This window comes from Dermacentor variabilis, chromosome 11 (assembly GCF_050947875.1).
Source record: "Dermacentor variabilis isolate Ectoservices chromosome 11, ASM5094787v1, whole genome shotgun sequence".
Taxonomy (NCBI): Eukaryota; Metazoa; Arthropoda; class Arachnida; order Ixodida; family Ixodidae; genus Dermacentor; species Dermacentor variabilis.
In genome coordinates, this window is record NC_134578.1 from 32,194,402 (window position 1) to 32,210,097 (window position 15,696).

Consider the following 15,696-nt stretch of genomic DNA (forward strand, 5'->3'; position numbering starts at 1 on the left):
TCCGCTGTTTCAGCAGGTAACGCTGCCTTTGCTTGAGATTTGGCATCCTGCCGTCTGGGCATATCTACTGAATTATTAGATTTATTGTGTCGCTTGCGCTGAACGCCTGCACAGACGGTCCAGCCGGCGTACCATCCATGGCGAGACTGAGCTACCAAACACCTCGGGAAAGGGAACCTCACACGTCGGCTATGGCATGGCGCTGCTCAGCCTCAGGTTGCGGGTCGGATACTCGGCAACGGAGCCCGCGATGACATGGGAGCGGAATGTAGAAAAAAAAACATTTAGTTGCCTGTTAAATAGGGTGGATCCAGTATTGTTTTGATAAAAATATTGCTGGATTCATTTTTCAGCTTGGGCACTTCAATCCCTCACAAATAATTTATTTAGTAACCCTTTGGAACAAAACTGCTGCTATATGTTACGTTTCTTTCAGCTGCACTATGCCAACGCAAAATAAAGAATGAGTTACAGAACATATCATAGTAAGACCGAGCAAAGACGAAAAATATACATATACTATCTCCTAATGGCTTTCTTAATTTGCAGTAAATAAAAAAGGAACAGTCCGTCGAGCCGGATTCGAACCAGCGACCTATGGATGTCCGCAATGGGTGAAACCTCTACAGTCCACCGCTCTACCAACTGAGCTATCGACGGAACGGGAAACACCGCGCCTACCGGTTTGTCTTGAAAGCAGCCTCGCACGATGTGACCCAGTTAAGATAGCCGACGCCGGTCTCGCGCACCTTACACGCAGCCGTTTCTGCTCTGCACCCTTTTTCATTGGCCAGAATGAATGATCGCACTTTGTCCGCGTCGTTGTGGCTTTCTTTCCGCTGCTATTGTGGCTTCATTAACGCAACGCATACGCAACCTACTTCACGTGAGGTGCACTCCTAGCTCACGTGAAAACAAAAGAAATATGTGGGGAAAAATTCACCGACGATTACGACACTCCGTAAGGTGAATTTTGAGCGTGACTGTTAGTGTGTTTTTATTTCGCGATATATTGGCTGGCGCGCAACATTAGTTTCGTTTTAGCCGCCGCGCTTGCTTCGTGGCTATGGTGTTGGGCTGCTAAGCAAAAGGTAGCGCGATCAAACCCCGGCCGCCGCATTTTGATGGGGGCGGAATGCGAAAGCACCCGTGTATTCAGATTTAGATGCACGTTACAGAACCCCAGGTGATCCGAATCTCCGGAGTCCCCCTCTACGGCGTGCCTCATAACGAGACCGTTCTTTAGGCACCCAAAAACCCCCAAGAAATCTGTTTTATCCGGTACTTCCAAACGAAGCGAAGTGTGGCGCGACTGCCTCGCTAATAGTTAGATAGCGAGAGGCAGCGCGTGGCTGACGCCTGGGTGCGATTCACAGCAGGCGCCGCAGACAGACCTCCACTCATGCAGCGCTTCGGTGAACAGGCGCAGCTTTTAGGCACGCTCCCTTGTGAACGGAGCGGAGGTGAGCGAGCGCTTCGAGGCACCCTGACGACGTGCGATACTCTGGCGCCACCTCGTAGCCATCGTCGCCATAGTCCGTCTTGCGCGACACTCCCCTTTACTTGTCGCGCTTTAGCCATGCCCTCCTCCTCCGCTTTCCTCCTCGCGTCCACTTCGCTCTCGCGGTTTTTCATCGACCACTAGGCTGCGCGTTCACTCTCGCTCTGCTCGTTCCATCGGTTACGAGGTACGAAGCCGACGGTCACCGCAGTAACGGGCGGCGAAAAGCTGCGCTATAAAGAAAATCTAGCCTTAGATAATGCACCACGACGAATTACACCAATCTCATTAGTAAAAAAAAATAGCTTTATTGAAAGAATTTCCTTCACCATTTGTACATAATCCTACAAGGTCATGATTCAGCCCCGTGGCCCCAGCAATTGTCTAGTCTGTACTTTTCCCCATAAGTTAAGCTTTTAGTGCGATCCACGCACACCCATGCACAGTGTAGAAAATGAACCGCTGCACACGCTCAATATCCAAAGGCAGCTTTCATTCAAGGCCGCAATCAAAGGTTTATTCCACTGTTCACATTGTAAAAACTGTTCATTTTTTGTTTTGTTGAATTCGTAGTTTGTGAAGTGTCCTTCGTCGTCTACCACTGCTGTTTGACCTCACAGGCACCATTTTGAACTTTCAGGCTCTTGTATAACGCGTCGCTCTCTCTCTCTCCAGTTTTCTTCTTCTTATTTTGCACTTGTAAACCTCACCAAAAATCAATTATTCCGTCTTAATAAACTTAATAAAGCCTTCCTACAACTTCAATGGCTATCTATAGACAGCCTTTGCAATTACCGCTCTGCAGGTTTTGTCGACTAGTTCGTGCCGCTTTCCAACTGACTCCTTGAAAACAGCTTATTTGCATATATATGGGCAGCAGTTCGACTGCTTGTGATGCCTATGGTCAAGCAATGTAAATACCTTGATGCATTTACACAGGTATTCGCACCAACCCCACCTTGCGTGACCAAGCAATCCGCAAACGGTTTGCGGACAAACTAAAGCTATCTGATATTCCTTCACGTTGCTGCTCGAGGAGACGCTGATATGCCTACACACCACGTGGGTGGTGTGTAGGCATTGGATTCCTTCTCCGCTGTGCGTTCCCTCTCCAATATTGGACTTCGATGGGATATTCAAAATACATAGTCATCCGGCAACACTGGCGGCGTCCGTCGTCTTTCTGGCAGCATAGCTCTGCGAGGCCGGCTGCATGTTTCTGGGCTGGACAGTTGTCATCGTACGTCTATTCAGGGCTCTAAACTGCAACGATTGCGTTCGTATTCCGGAGATGAATGAACATCCCGGATCATAGTGGAGCCGCGAATTAACGAAGCTACGCCAGTGGGATTTCGTATCCGTCGATATGCTTCCGGACGGCATTCACAAAAGGCGCACTCCTTTGAAACCAAAACGTTGGCCATGTCCATTTTCCGCTGCGGCATGAGCTTCGAACCCGAGCTTAAACGGCTAGAAAAATCACCCATTCCCTCTCAATGTTTATCAAGTCTCTAACCTTGCTCTGCAACCTTGCTCAGCATTGCGATGCCCTAGACTACAGTTACATCCGAAAGAGAATGTCTTGCATATATATCTGATGTTTCAGTATTAGTGTTCATCGTCTGAGCTGATAAATAGGACAAAGGTGCTCGGCAAGTTGAAAGTCTGGACTTGATTCAGTGCTCTATTTTAATCCGTTCGCCACCGCACTATGTAGTTGTTACATGATAGGGCGTCGCACGAGTTTTCTCTCTCTCTATGCAAGAAGTATGCAAGCAAACGTTTGCCAACGTATGCTTGCGTACTTCTTCAAGGCGACGTATGCTTGCATACGTCGCCTTGAAGAAGACAAGTCCACTTGTCAAAACGTTGGCTCCTGCTTTCTCCTTGTTCACGTTTTGCTCATCGTCTTGAATTTCCATCTCCCGCATTCCCCGTATGAACCCCTATTGTATAACAGCCAGATACTTGATTTAGTTTTTGGTGAGAGCAATAATGGGCGTGCTGATGCAAATGTTACCCAGCCGCTGCATCTCGCCAGCGTCTATGATTTCACGTGCAAGCTGTTCTCGGTATTTGGATATTACGACGCAGTTCTCAAATTTAGGGTCACAGTGGCCGTCTCTGCAGTGAATGCCAACATGACCTTGCACGGCGGCGTAAACATCGGCGGACCCCAGCGGACCGAGTATCGGCATAACACATGAGAACCTGCGTAATGGAAGCAGGCTACGTAGCTTAGGCAGTCATACTTTACAGGCGATACAACGATCATTCGCACTTACCGAAGAGTCCTAACTGTGCCTGCGAAGAAACTACTCGTTTGCTCATAAGGCTTCATTTGGGCTTTTAATAAAAAAGTCGCCATCCGGCCCTGCGAAAGTGGCTGTGGACCACTACAACTGCTGATGGGGCATGCAATGCTTTATGGCTTTAGATAAATGATAGCAGTGCTATTATAGATTAGTGGTAGGAATGAGGGTGATGGTAATTTTGAGTGCAGACCATCGCCCTTAGCGGTGATGAAACAACATTGAAATGATTTGCTAGGCTGGTTACTTTATATACAAAACGATAGGACGTCACAACCCACTTCGCAAGTTGGCGTCGCCGTGACAGCTTGGACAACAGTAATCTTTACCGGGAATTGTACGCGGGCAGAGAGAGCTACGTGCTTCGAATTGCTATCACGAGCGCCTTATCGTCAATTATTCGGCTTGGAGGCTTGTTTCGAGCTTGGTCTTTATTGAAACGTATGCTGTTCAGTATGTAGTATGCGTGATTCCAAGGAATTCGTGCACTGTTCGCTTCACCTTTCCGAGGACTTGAAGCCTCTGCCTCACAGGGGTAAGAGCCATTGCATGTTTAGGGCGAAAGCTCTACTACGGCATGTCTCCCAAGGTCATTCATCCGGTCGCAGTAACCTCGAGCTTCCGGAGCGCGATCGCGGCAGGTGTGACGTCACGCCACGAGATGCGCTGCAGAGAGGTGTCGCAACTGCGCTAGCTCAGCGCCTCGCCGCTGCGGTGTCACGTGAGTTACGTGAGTGACATGACGTGCGGTGTTCCCGAGTTGCCCTGGCCAAAACATTTGCATTTCTTATGTTTTCTATTTCTACATTCACGCCAAGCGTAAACAACAGCAACGAAACAGGGTATAAATATCTCGCATCGACGGGTGAGGTTCCCAACATAAACAATTTTCTCGTATCGCCATGACGTGTATCATGGGAGGTGACTAGCGCAGTTGGATTTTAGACCAGCAAAATTCCCGGCTAATAAAACAAACTTAAATTTTGAGGTCTGAAAGCTCAAAATGCTGCCTGTGAGGTCGAACAGCAGTGGTAGACGAAGAAGGATACTGCGCAGACTACAAATTTAAGGAAACAAAGAAATGAATAAACACTTGGTACAATGCGAACAGTGGTATAAACCATTGATTGCCGCCTCGACCGAAAGCTACCTAGCTACCTAGTTGTGCTCCCGGAGGGCATGTTTGGTGCTAAATCCTCTGAGGAACTGAAGAAGAACTTTAAATATATTAGGTACTCTGAAACCAGAATAAAAAGCAGGGTTGTAAGATTGTGCAAGTCTGTTAATCTCCATAGACTAGCTAGGGACATCAGTAGCGCTTCGGGCGCAGCGCTAAGTGTTTTCTTTACTGCGAAGACACATAAGCCGGGCATTCCATTCAGGACAATAGTCAGTGAGCGTGGACCGTGGCAGGTTCAAGTTAGCCGCTTCATTTTAAAGAGTTTGAAGACGTTTGCTAATCCGACCCCTTTGTTACAAAAACCTCTGACGAAGTTGTTGATTTTCTAAGGGCTAACCAGGACATATGTCCGGCTTTTTCGGTTGATGTAGATCTTTTCTACTCCGTTCCTCATAGACATCTGTTTGTTGCTGTGAAGTTGCGTATTGAAGAAAATGACACTATTCCCTTCCAGAACGCAGCTGGTATCTCGGTGGAAGATTTTTAACGCTTTTAGAAACCTATCTCAGCAGCACTTTTATCAGTTTTGACGAACTCTTCTTCCTACAGAAACGCGGAATCTGCACCGACTCGTGCATTGCGCCGCTTTTGTGCAACATTCTTTTAGCTACCATAGACAAAGCGTTTGATCAAGCGTTTGGGGAGGAGGGGAGGAGTTTTTAAACATTTTAAAAGTTTTTAGATATAGGGATGATTTTTTAATTGTTTTAACGGGCAAGGAAGTTTAACTTCTTATGACAGCATTCTAGCCATTTTTAAACAACTCGGTAAAGGGCTTTCTTTTACTCACGAAATTCCACTCGACAATTGTCTGTGTTTTTTAGACCCACACGTTTTTTTTATTTTGCTAAAGGCCACGCGTGCTGGCAGTACTTCCCTCGGGCACAGTAGGGTTTGGTGCCATATGACTCCTCCCAGTCAAAGATTGTTAAGCGAGGAGTAGCGATGCTCTGCTTAGAATCGGCTCACCGCAAATCGTGTGTGCAGAAGATGCAGCTTACCTTTGACAATCAGATTACCCGTATTAGTACGGCAGGGTTCCCTGACTCGATGGTGACGCCAGTGGTGGAAACCCTCCTGCAGAAGATAAAATGATCTATGAGCAAAGCAAGGGTGAGGACGACTACTATGGCCGTAAGACCTGAAGTGGTACCGTATATTTACAGGGTCACTCACAACCTAAGGAAGGTGGCAGGCAGGTTTGGAGTCTCCCTTGTCTTTTCAAACCGTTTTACACTGACGCGGCTCTGCCCTCGTACCTTTCGTGATCCTAAAGATACGCAAGGCTTTGGCAAGAACCATACCAAGCCGTATGCAAAATGCAATATAGGAGTTGTGTACGAAATCCCCTTGGCGTGTGGCAAGTCCTACATAGGGCAGACAGGACTATGCCTGAATTATGGAGCCAGAGAACATGAACAAACGTTAACGAAAGATGCTTTGGCGCACTTGCCTGCGCACTGCAATGCCTGCCTCAGTGCACCACTTTTTAAGGAGATAAAGATTCTGAGGAGAAGCCAGGACCAGACTGCACGCGAACTGACGGAGACTGCACGGAACTGATGGATAAAAACGAAAGGCCAAGGCTGTGTTAGTTACACTTCCATTAGGTTGTTTCTATCGGGGATAGATTTTTTTGATAATTGGTTGCGCCGCTAGGCTGATGAGTGTTCTTGTTTGCTGCGTTCTGCGCATGTTCTATTTGCCTATATATGCCCACGGGTTGCCGTGAATAAACCAGTAGAAAGTTAGCGCCCTTGTTGCTTTTGTGTTCTCTTCCGCTGTCCCCGTCTTTACTTGCAGTCAGTATGATCTGCAGTAAACACAAACTAGGCCAAACTGAAGTTCTTCTACCTTAGGACAATGAGCATGTGCAGCGGTTCATTTCCTGCACTGTACTTTAATATGCGTGGATAGCACTAAAGGCTTAACTTACGGGCAAGAATACGAACTAGTCGTTAGCTAGGGCCATGAGGTTAAAATATGATCACATAGGATTATGTACAAATGGTGAAGGAAATTCTTTCAATAAAGCTAGTTTTTTTAACATTCATTACCACAGACTTGTGGTGCCAGTGGCCACAGCTAGATTTATTGTGCCGCACGTTTGGCAAGGACCAGCACGGGAGGAGAAACCCCACCTCATGTCGGCCTTCGCTGTCCAGCACTGGCCTCCCCAAGACGTCAGTTGTTATTGTGTCTTTGTAATACTTATCTTTTATAGCTGTAGCCTACCTCAACTAACTCCATAATAAGGAGCAACACAATGGTAGTCAAAACAGTACAGAAAAAAAGAGAAAAAAATAAGAAAGAAAATTGTTAAACCACAATGGACAACTAGAAATGTTAACGAACTCGTGACGAATCCTTAAGGAACATCTATACTCTTTTTCTGAATCTATTGAGACAAATTGAGCTACCGCGAAGGACGCAGGCACTCAACTAAGCCAGATCCGAACGAGACAGGCCTAAGGTCTTACCTAACTCCAATGTCTCCCGACAGGTCGTGCTTCTAGCTCCGGAAACTTAACTATAAGAGGAGAATTTCTTCTATGGATCGAAGCAGCTCCGTAAAGCTGCCTTCTCACGTACCTTGTCTTTAAGCAACCCCACATTGGCGTCCCACACGACAGCCAAGTCGACCACCAACACTTTGTCCATAGTCTCGATGACTATGTCAGGCTTCATCCTGCTGCCCTCTCGAGTCGTTAAACGAGGTTCTTCTTGAACCGTAACGCTCGGGCTTTTTTCCTGCACTAGATGGGCAACCTCTTTCGCCACGAGGTTGTGCTGCTCAGTACGCGCGAGGTGCACAGACTCACACTGCTGCAAAATGCGGAATGTAGTTTCCGGCTTTTCATGACATCGACGGCACAGCCGTGACATCGGATCGCTGCTTTGTTTGTTAGGGATATACCAGGTTGGATACAGATTATTCATATGGCGCAAAGCCTCAGACGATCCCATTCCTTCAACAACTTGAAATCATGATTCAACCAAGTGTTAGCCACGAACTGGCCTTGGTGTGCCAAGAGGTCTTTGTTGGTTTGCTTTAACTTTAGATCGGACCACCATTTTCGGGATCCTCTATTTAATGCTCTCTCAATCGCCTTCAGAGAGGTTATTCCAGAAGGGATTGAGAAATGTTCAGCAATACTTCGAAAATTCTTATCCAGGATACTATCAAAAATATTAACTACGAACGTATCCCCTAGTCTACGTAACCGTGCGAGGCTCTTAAACTGAACCGCCTGAGCAACCCTCTGCAGTTAAATGACGCCCAACCCCCCATTCTTTGACGGAAGCCATATGTGGATATTGGGGAAACCTGGAGGTAAATGAAGAACTTTCTTGATCCACTTGCGAATGAGCCTGTCCAGCCTGCAGGACTCTCTAGCAACCTCAAGAGTATTTGACGCACTGTACAAGAATAGTGAGATAACCAGTTGTCTTAGGCAATTGACCTATTGAAATGACTTTAGCGAGACCTTCGCAAGGAGATCAAGAAATTTCATAGATTTTTGAGAATGGGCGGTTGGATTTTATTTATGAAGATATCTAATCCTAGATATCTAATCGGTTCACCTCTACATTTCGGTTTGATATCGTGCCCTAAGATAGGCAGAGTAGGAATGTTGCAGTCAAAACCCTTACTGGTGTGATCGGAACGCCGACCGAAATATTGAGACTTTGAAGGATTTATTTGCAAGCCAACATTCTTAAGAAAGGAAACTATTTCATCTACGAGGAGTTGAAGTACCTGAAGAGTATTAGACATCAAAAGCAGATCATCAGCAAATGCCATAGCAGACATTGAACTGTCAAGCAATGGGACACCCACACCTAACTCATTTAGGCGGTATATTAGAGGATTAATTATGCTCAAATGTTAACATTTTTTAGAGGGTCACCTTGTTTCATAACTCTTCTTAGTAGTACTCTGACGTTATCTGAGACACCACCACAAGTGTGTGTGGTGGTGCAATGGACATATAAATGATTAAGTTAAGAAGGCGCAAAGGGACATTACGTGCATCTAGGGCACTGAAAATAGCAGAGTGAGAAACTGAATCAGAAGCCTTGCGCAGGTGAAGTTTTAAAGCAAAGAAAGGTTTACGTTTAAGTTTAAGCATCCTAATAATGCTTGCAAGACAAGTAAATTGGACGAATTACTACAATTTTCGACGAAACCCGACTGATACTTATGAAAATGGTTGGTGGCACTCAACCTACACAGCAAGAGTTTGGAAAATAACTTGAAAAGAACGGGAAAAACAGAGATGGGCCTAAAATCGCCTGGACCACCGGTTTGTATTTCTTCGGTCTAAATACCGTCCTGCTTTGCTTCATTTCCAACGGAACTAAGCCAAAAGCTAACCAATTATAGAAAATATGAGTTAAGATACTCGGTGGTATCTTTAAGAGTTCAGTAGTTCAGACATTATCTGGTCCTGGCGAGAACATTGAAGAGACCAATCTGACTGCGACAGCAGCTTCCCCCTGCGTAAACAAAGATTCGTCAACCTCTGGAGCTATTGACGCGTTAAGTGGAGAAGACAGTGGTGCAGAATAAGCATTAAAAATGGGATCAAACTCTTTGTGTAAATCTTGTAAGGAGGATGCAGCTGAAGAATCACCTATAAGAAAGTGATCAGCCAGAACTTCCGGACCTAAGTGATAAAGCCTTTGAAGCTCAACGTAACGTGACCACTTACGTTGACTTCGATTTTGAGTTTGCTGAATGTGAGGATTGTAGTTCTTACTGTTTGTTACTTTTCGTTTTCTGCTTTACACTGAATGCTTTATAGATGGTCCGAAGTTCATCCATAGAAATAGGACGTGCTACAAGACAAGATACAATAGCCTCGTCCGTAATGCCAACCTCAGAGAGCGCGAGGCGTACCTCCGCAGAAGAAAGATCCAAAGGAGGAGGAGGAGTTATTTCACCAGAAAAAGACGAAAGAGCAGGGGGTGGGACAAAAGCTTCAGATTTCAAGAGCTGAAGTATGTCCTAATAAAGACTTGTACGCCAAATTTGAGAAATCGACGAGATGGTTCGGCTATTGAAAATCCGATGAGCTGCCTCATTAATTCTTTTATGAAAACCTATATCTATTGCACGCTTATCCAAAGCTATATGTTCCGAATCAGACCATCGACCGTGTGAGTACGTAGGACCATCTAAAATGTGGACTTCTCCTAAGCTAGCGTGTGTCGCCTTAAGTTTAGATAGAATTTCTTTGTAACTCGATTGCTTGCGTATCTTTTCGATGGAGTCTTTAGACCGGTGCGGAAACTTAGTAACTAATACGTCCATCACTGAGTAGACTTCACCCAAACCTAATTTTGCATAAGCAGCAGCTTCCAACTCAGCTGGGGTCCATTGACCTCCAGTGAAGGTAACATTCCGACTCGTCGAAGAACCAGGCGGGGGCAAGACCGTTTGGGCGTCAACCGCGCCGGAAGAAACATGTGCAGAGTTGGGCATAGAAATACCAGGACAATGTTCATAAATACTGTGAGTCTAATCACCGATGTTCTCGCCCCCATCAGTAGTCATCAAAGAAGCCGGAATGCCCACTGATTCCAGACTGACACTTGATACAGGAGAGTCAAGTTCAGTGACCACCTCTGGAATGGACTGTCCAGCAGGTTGAGACTGCAACATGTGAACATGTGAAACATGTGAAGACATGTTTTGACTAGACGGTAGTTTATAAAGAAGATAGTAAGGACACTGCCACGACTTGTGGATAGCATTAGAAGAGTAATGCGTTTCGAATTTGACTCGCGAAGTCAAGCGATCATCACAGATGTGACAAATGTAGACGTCGCTATTATAAGAGATGTGTGTTTCATTTCGAGGATTATACGTCAGCCGCGACGGTTACAAAGAACTACGTCACCCAGGGCAAAAAAAAAGATATGTAACCCAATCCGAAGTACAAAGTACGAGACAATTTCAGAGCCTATTATGTGGGCAGTGGTGATTAAAGTTGGACGGAGCAAACAGAAAAACCTAGCTCAGTAGGCGAAACACATTCAGCCCATCAGACTGTTGCTGCTTTGTTGAAACAACAGGTGCAGCAACCTTAAACCTAACCCTGTTTTGCAACTGCTGGTACAGGTAACCGAAGCTAGGGCTGCTTTACTGGATCAGACGGTGCAGCTAACCGTAAAATTATGCAGTCGTAATTTCAGACAACTTCAAGCGTGGCACAAAATCAAGTTGGATCCAGAGAAGATCCTGCTAGGAACAAGCTCCCATTCCTTGGCAAGCCAAGGGCGCGCTTTTGGGCGGGAGGCACGGACCCGCTTTAGGAGGCGAACTCCTCTTCCTTGGAAAACCAAGGGCGTGCCTTTTGAATGGGGGGCACGATCCCGCTCTAGGAGATGAACTCCCCTTCCTTGGAAAATCAAGGGCGTGCTTTTGGACGGGTGGCACGATCTCGCTTTAGGAGGCGAACTCCCCTTCCTTGGCGAGCGAAGTGCGTGCTTTTTCCTGGAAAAGCAGGAACCACTCTCTGGACCACAGACCTGTTCTCCTTCGCTGTTCAGCTGGTGCAGTCAACCAAGAGCCCTGTACTGCTTCGCTTTGGTCAGCTGGTGCAGTTTACCAGAAGCTAAGCCTGTTTTGCTGAATCAGCAGGTGCAGTAACCTGAAACCTAACCCTGTTTTGCAACTGCTGGTACAGGTAACCGAAGCTAAAGCTGCTTTTACTGGATCAGACGGCGCAGCTGACCGTAAGAACAAACGAGTGGTAGACCTAGGGGAGTAGAGTGAAGAAAACCCATTAGAAATTCGTTAAGCACGTGGCTTCAGAAAGATGCGACCGAAGCCGCTGGCGACCAAGGCCGCTTAAGACAATGTTGGGAGGAGTCCGTGTTGCTCCCGTGGGTGGAGGGACTCAAAGGCTGATGGCTTAAGGCCCTTTATTCAGAGAGAGGTCAACAAGTTACACCTGCGCGGCCATCTTGGGCAAATGAGACGCTACTTAGTTCCCCAAGCTGACGCCTGGATATCCAGGGGGCACCACGACGAGGTGAGCGTCTCTGAAGCACCCGAAAACTAAACCTGTGCTGCTACGCCCATCAGAGAACGGCCTCATTTGTCGTGGTGCATTAATTAAGGCTATATTTTCTTTAGAGCGCATCTTTTAGGCGCCCGTCCCTGCGGCGACCGTCGGCTTCGTACCTAGTAACCGAGCGAACGAGCACAGCAAAAAAAGATAGCGAATGCGGAGCGTACCGGTCGATGAAACAGGGCGAGAGCGAATATGACGCGAGGAGGAAAGCGGAGGAGGAGGGCATGGCGAAAACGCGAGAAGAAAAGCGCATTGCCGCGCAAAACGAACTACGCCGACGATGGGTACGAGATGGCGCCAGAGTAGTGCGAGTCGCTAGGGTGCCTCGATGCGCTCCTCGCTCATCTCTGCTCTGTTCGCAGGGGCGCGCGCCTATAAGCTGCGTCTGTTCACCAAAGCGCTGCATGAGTAGAGGTCTGTCTGCGGCGCCTGCTGTGAATCACGCGAATGAGTCATTCACGCGCTGCCTCTCGCGATCTGCCGATTAGCAAGGCAGTCGCGCCACACTTCACTCCGTTTGGAACGTGCCACCCGAGACAGATTGTGCGCGCCAGCCAATACATAGCAAAAGAAAAACACGTGTAGAGCAGCGTTCAAATTTCGCTTTAGGGTGTATCGTAATGATCGGTGATTTCTTTCCCACATCTTTTTTTTTGTTTTAATGTGAGATAACAGCGCGCGTCACGGCGAAGCTAGTTGCGTATGCGTTGCGTTAACGACGTGACAATAACAGTGACAACAAAGGCAGAAACGACACGGACAAAGCGCGATCGTTTGTTGCGGCGAACGAAACAGGTGCGAAGCCGAAGTAGCTCCGCATAATGCATGCGAGACACGCCTCAGTTTATAATAATTGTGCGGGGCCCCTTTCAAGACAAACCGGTGGGGCGGCGTATCCCGTTCCGTCGATAGCTCAGTTGGTAGAGCGGTGGACTGTAGAGGTTGTACCCAATGCGGACATCCATAGGTCGCTGGTTCGAATCCGGCTCGACGGACATTTTTTTTTGCGAAGAGTAGAAAGAACAGATTGGAATTGACGTGTGAGGTGCCCAACATAAAAATTTTCTCGCGTCACTACGACGTGTATCATGGGAGGTGACTAAACCAATCGCATTTTAGACTTGAGTAAAATGCACCTGGCTGTTAAAAGAATTAAATTTTGGGGTCTTACGCGTGAAATCCGCGATATGATTATGAGGCACGACAGAGTAGTGGACTCCGTGTTAATTTTGACCACCTGGGGGTCCTTAAACGTGCACGCACTGCACGGTACACGAGCGCTTTTGCATTTAGCCCCTATACAAATGCGGCCGCCGCGGGTGGGATTTGAATCCCCTGCGCCGTCGAGCTTAGCAGCGCAACACCAAAGCCACTGTGCTAACCCAGCGGGTAGCACGCTGCGCTGTTGAGATGCATTATTCGATCCTCGTAATTGGATCAGACAGTGCGCGGATGTACTGCACAGACGAGCCGACAGCGATGACGTCGACGCCGCCTCGATAGCTCAGCCGGTGATCAATGCGTCGAAGGGGTGTATGGCCTCGTAAAACAGCAATCGTTATTAACAGCCCCGTTATTAAGCGCTGCTCCGTCGCAAGCGTGTGTACCAAGCCGGCCAAAATTAGCACACTTCTGACCCAAAGGGACCCACGTTTGTATGAACCCGACAGAGGGATGTCGAATTGGTTTGTTGGGCTGAAAACCAGCCGTCAGGTTCGAGTAAGCGCTAGCAGGTCGGGCCAAGCGATCATCGAGGCGAGCTCGGTCAAGCCGCCTCTAGGAGGTAGAGTGACTCATTTAACCGGTTTGGCATGCAGCCTGGCGACACTGTCGGATCGGGCTAGGTGTAGTCTAATTCTGACACTCGACCAGCTCTAGTCGAGTTCATGTAAGCGAAGGTGATAGTATAACTGAAGCTGCTTGCCAAAGTTACTAAACCTAGAATACGTGTTGCTCTGTTTATTCTTGTTACCGCCAGCGGAGAACGTTGTTGCATAGATCTCGGAAACACTGTGGAAAACGGACAGTTAAGGGTGTCTCTAGTTTCATTCGATTGACGAAACTTCATTTATCCTCGCGATAAGTAGATCACATCCCTTTTAGGGTGAAACTGGAACAAACAAAGGAAAAGAGAAACAGCTGTGACCACCGCCTTTCTGTTGCTGTTTCGCTCTCCTTTCTTCGTCCGGGTTTCACATCAAACGTGGTGGTCTATTTAAGGAGTCCTGTAACCGGTTGCCCTCGTCGGGGATGTAACTCAAATGGAATCTCTTTGAATTCGAGAGGTATACTGCGTTGGATATGCAGTTTGTCTATAATTAGTTTTTTTCTATAGTTTTGCTTTGAATCTCGCAAAACTCTTCTGTAATGTTCAGAACAAAGCGACAACAAACAAGGGATGTCGAAAAAGAAGCGCTGCATGCTTTTCTGCGTTCATCGTTTCTTGACGCAGGTCAGTCAGACTGGAGGAAAATGAGGCACTGATACAGTGCTTGCGTATGACCCCCCTATGTCTGCCCAGACAGCCTAGGATTGGTGGGTTATAATGGAGTTGCCTATAGTTCGTGGTCGTGGTTTTTAACTACCTTGGGAATAGCGTACCGACTGGTATGTTACGAAGGTGAAAATACAATCTCTTTACCCCGGTTAGATGCTGAAGGCAGCATCCGCCTCTGTTTGGAGAAAATTATCACCACCAAGCATTCTATCACCAAGAGAAATTATCACCAAGCATTGTGTGACAAGCACTGGCTTGTCACAAAAACAGTTTTTTTATTAGACTAAACACAGTGGTGAAGATGCAACATCCCGTGGTAGGTTGACATGCTTAGCCTGGTTCCTGCATTTTCGTCTGAACTTGCGGTATTCGAAAAGTACCTGCAGGGTGCCTTTCGTCGTCCGTAACGACACCGTTGTCTACACCAAATTGCTAGGAATTTTCACAAAACATTTACGTCAGTAATGCACCTAAACCAACGCCATACAGTTTCGAATGCATTTGACTTCATATACGGGATTAATACGTTACGTAATAACTCGTGAGTTAATACGGAACCTCACTAAAAGCAATGTATTCGATTGGCTACTTAGGGGCAGAGGAGGATATGGCTTCCCTTTGAAACTTTTCGGAAGTATGCGAGTCATGTGTAAGACGGGTGGGCTACAGAGTGAATGGCATCTCAATGCCAAGAGGCAATTGTCCAAGCGTAGTGGTATTGTTTTATAAGCAGCACCAACTCAGAGCAGTTTAGCTCGGAAGACCCAAAATGTAAAATATATCTGTCTGTCCATCACTGCAAACGAATTTTCTTTTAGTTGGACAGCGGTGTACTTGAGACTGCACTCTTTAGATTGTCACCGTCAATATTCTAGTGTGGAGTAATGTGAGCCAGACGGCCCAGAGTCAATTTCGACTCAATTAACAGACGAATACCGCAGTTAGAAGCATGAAAAGGCAACAACGCCGATTTAATCGCAACGAGAACCTGACTCTCGAGCCTAGGCGTTGTACACTGGCTGACGCTGGCTCGTTAGGATGCGCGACGAGGTTGCCAGAGCAACCGGTTACCGCCGGAATCCTCGGGCCCATCATACGGCCTACTTTCGCGTCGAATGCCT

The 15,696-nt window shown here is 47.1% G+C and overlaps 2 non-coding genes across 2 annotated transcripts; one reads left to right on the forward strand and one right to left on the reverse strand.

Moving 5' to 3' along the window:
- Nucleotides 1-567: 567 nt before the first annotated feature.
- On the reverse strand, nucleotides 568-660 carry TRNAY-GUA (transfer RNA tyrosine (anticodon GUA)). The gene is made up of 2 exons: nucleotides 624-660; nucleotides 568-603 (listed from the first exon to the last, which is right to left on the reverse strand). It is a non-coding gene; the product is annotated as a tRNA-Tyr (tRNA).
- A 12,320-nt stretch (nucleotides 661-12,980) lies between these two features.
- TRNAY-GUA (transfer RNA tyrosine (anticodon GUA)) lies at nucleotides 12,981-13,073 on the forward strand. Its single transcript has 2 exons — nucleotides 12,981-13,017; nucleotides 13,038-13,073. It is a non-coding gene; the product is annotated as a tRNA-Tyr (tRNA).
- The last annotated feature ends 2,623 nt before the right edge of the window (nucleotides 13,074-15,696 follow it).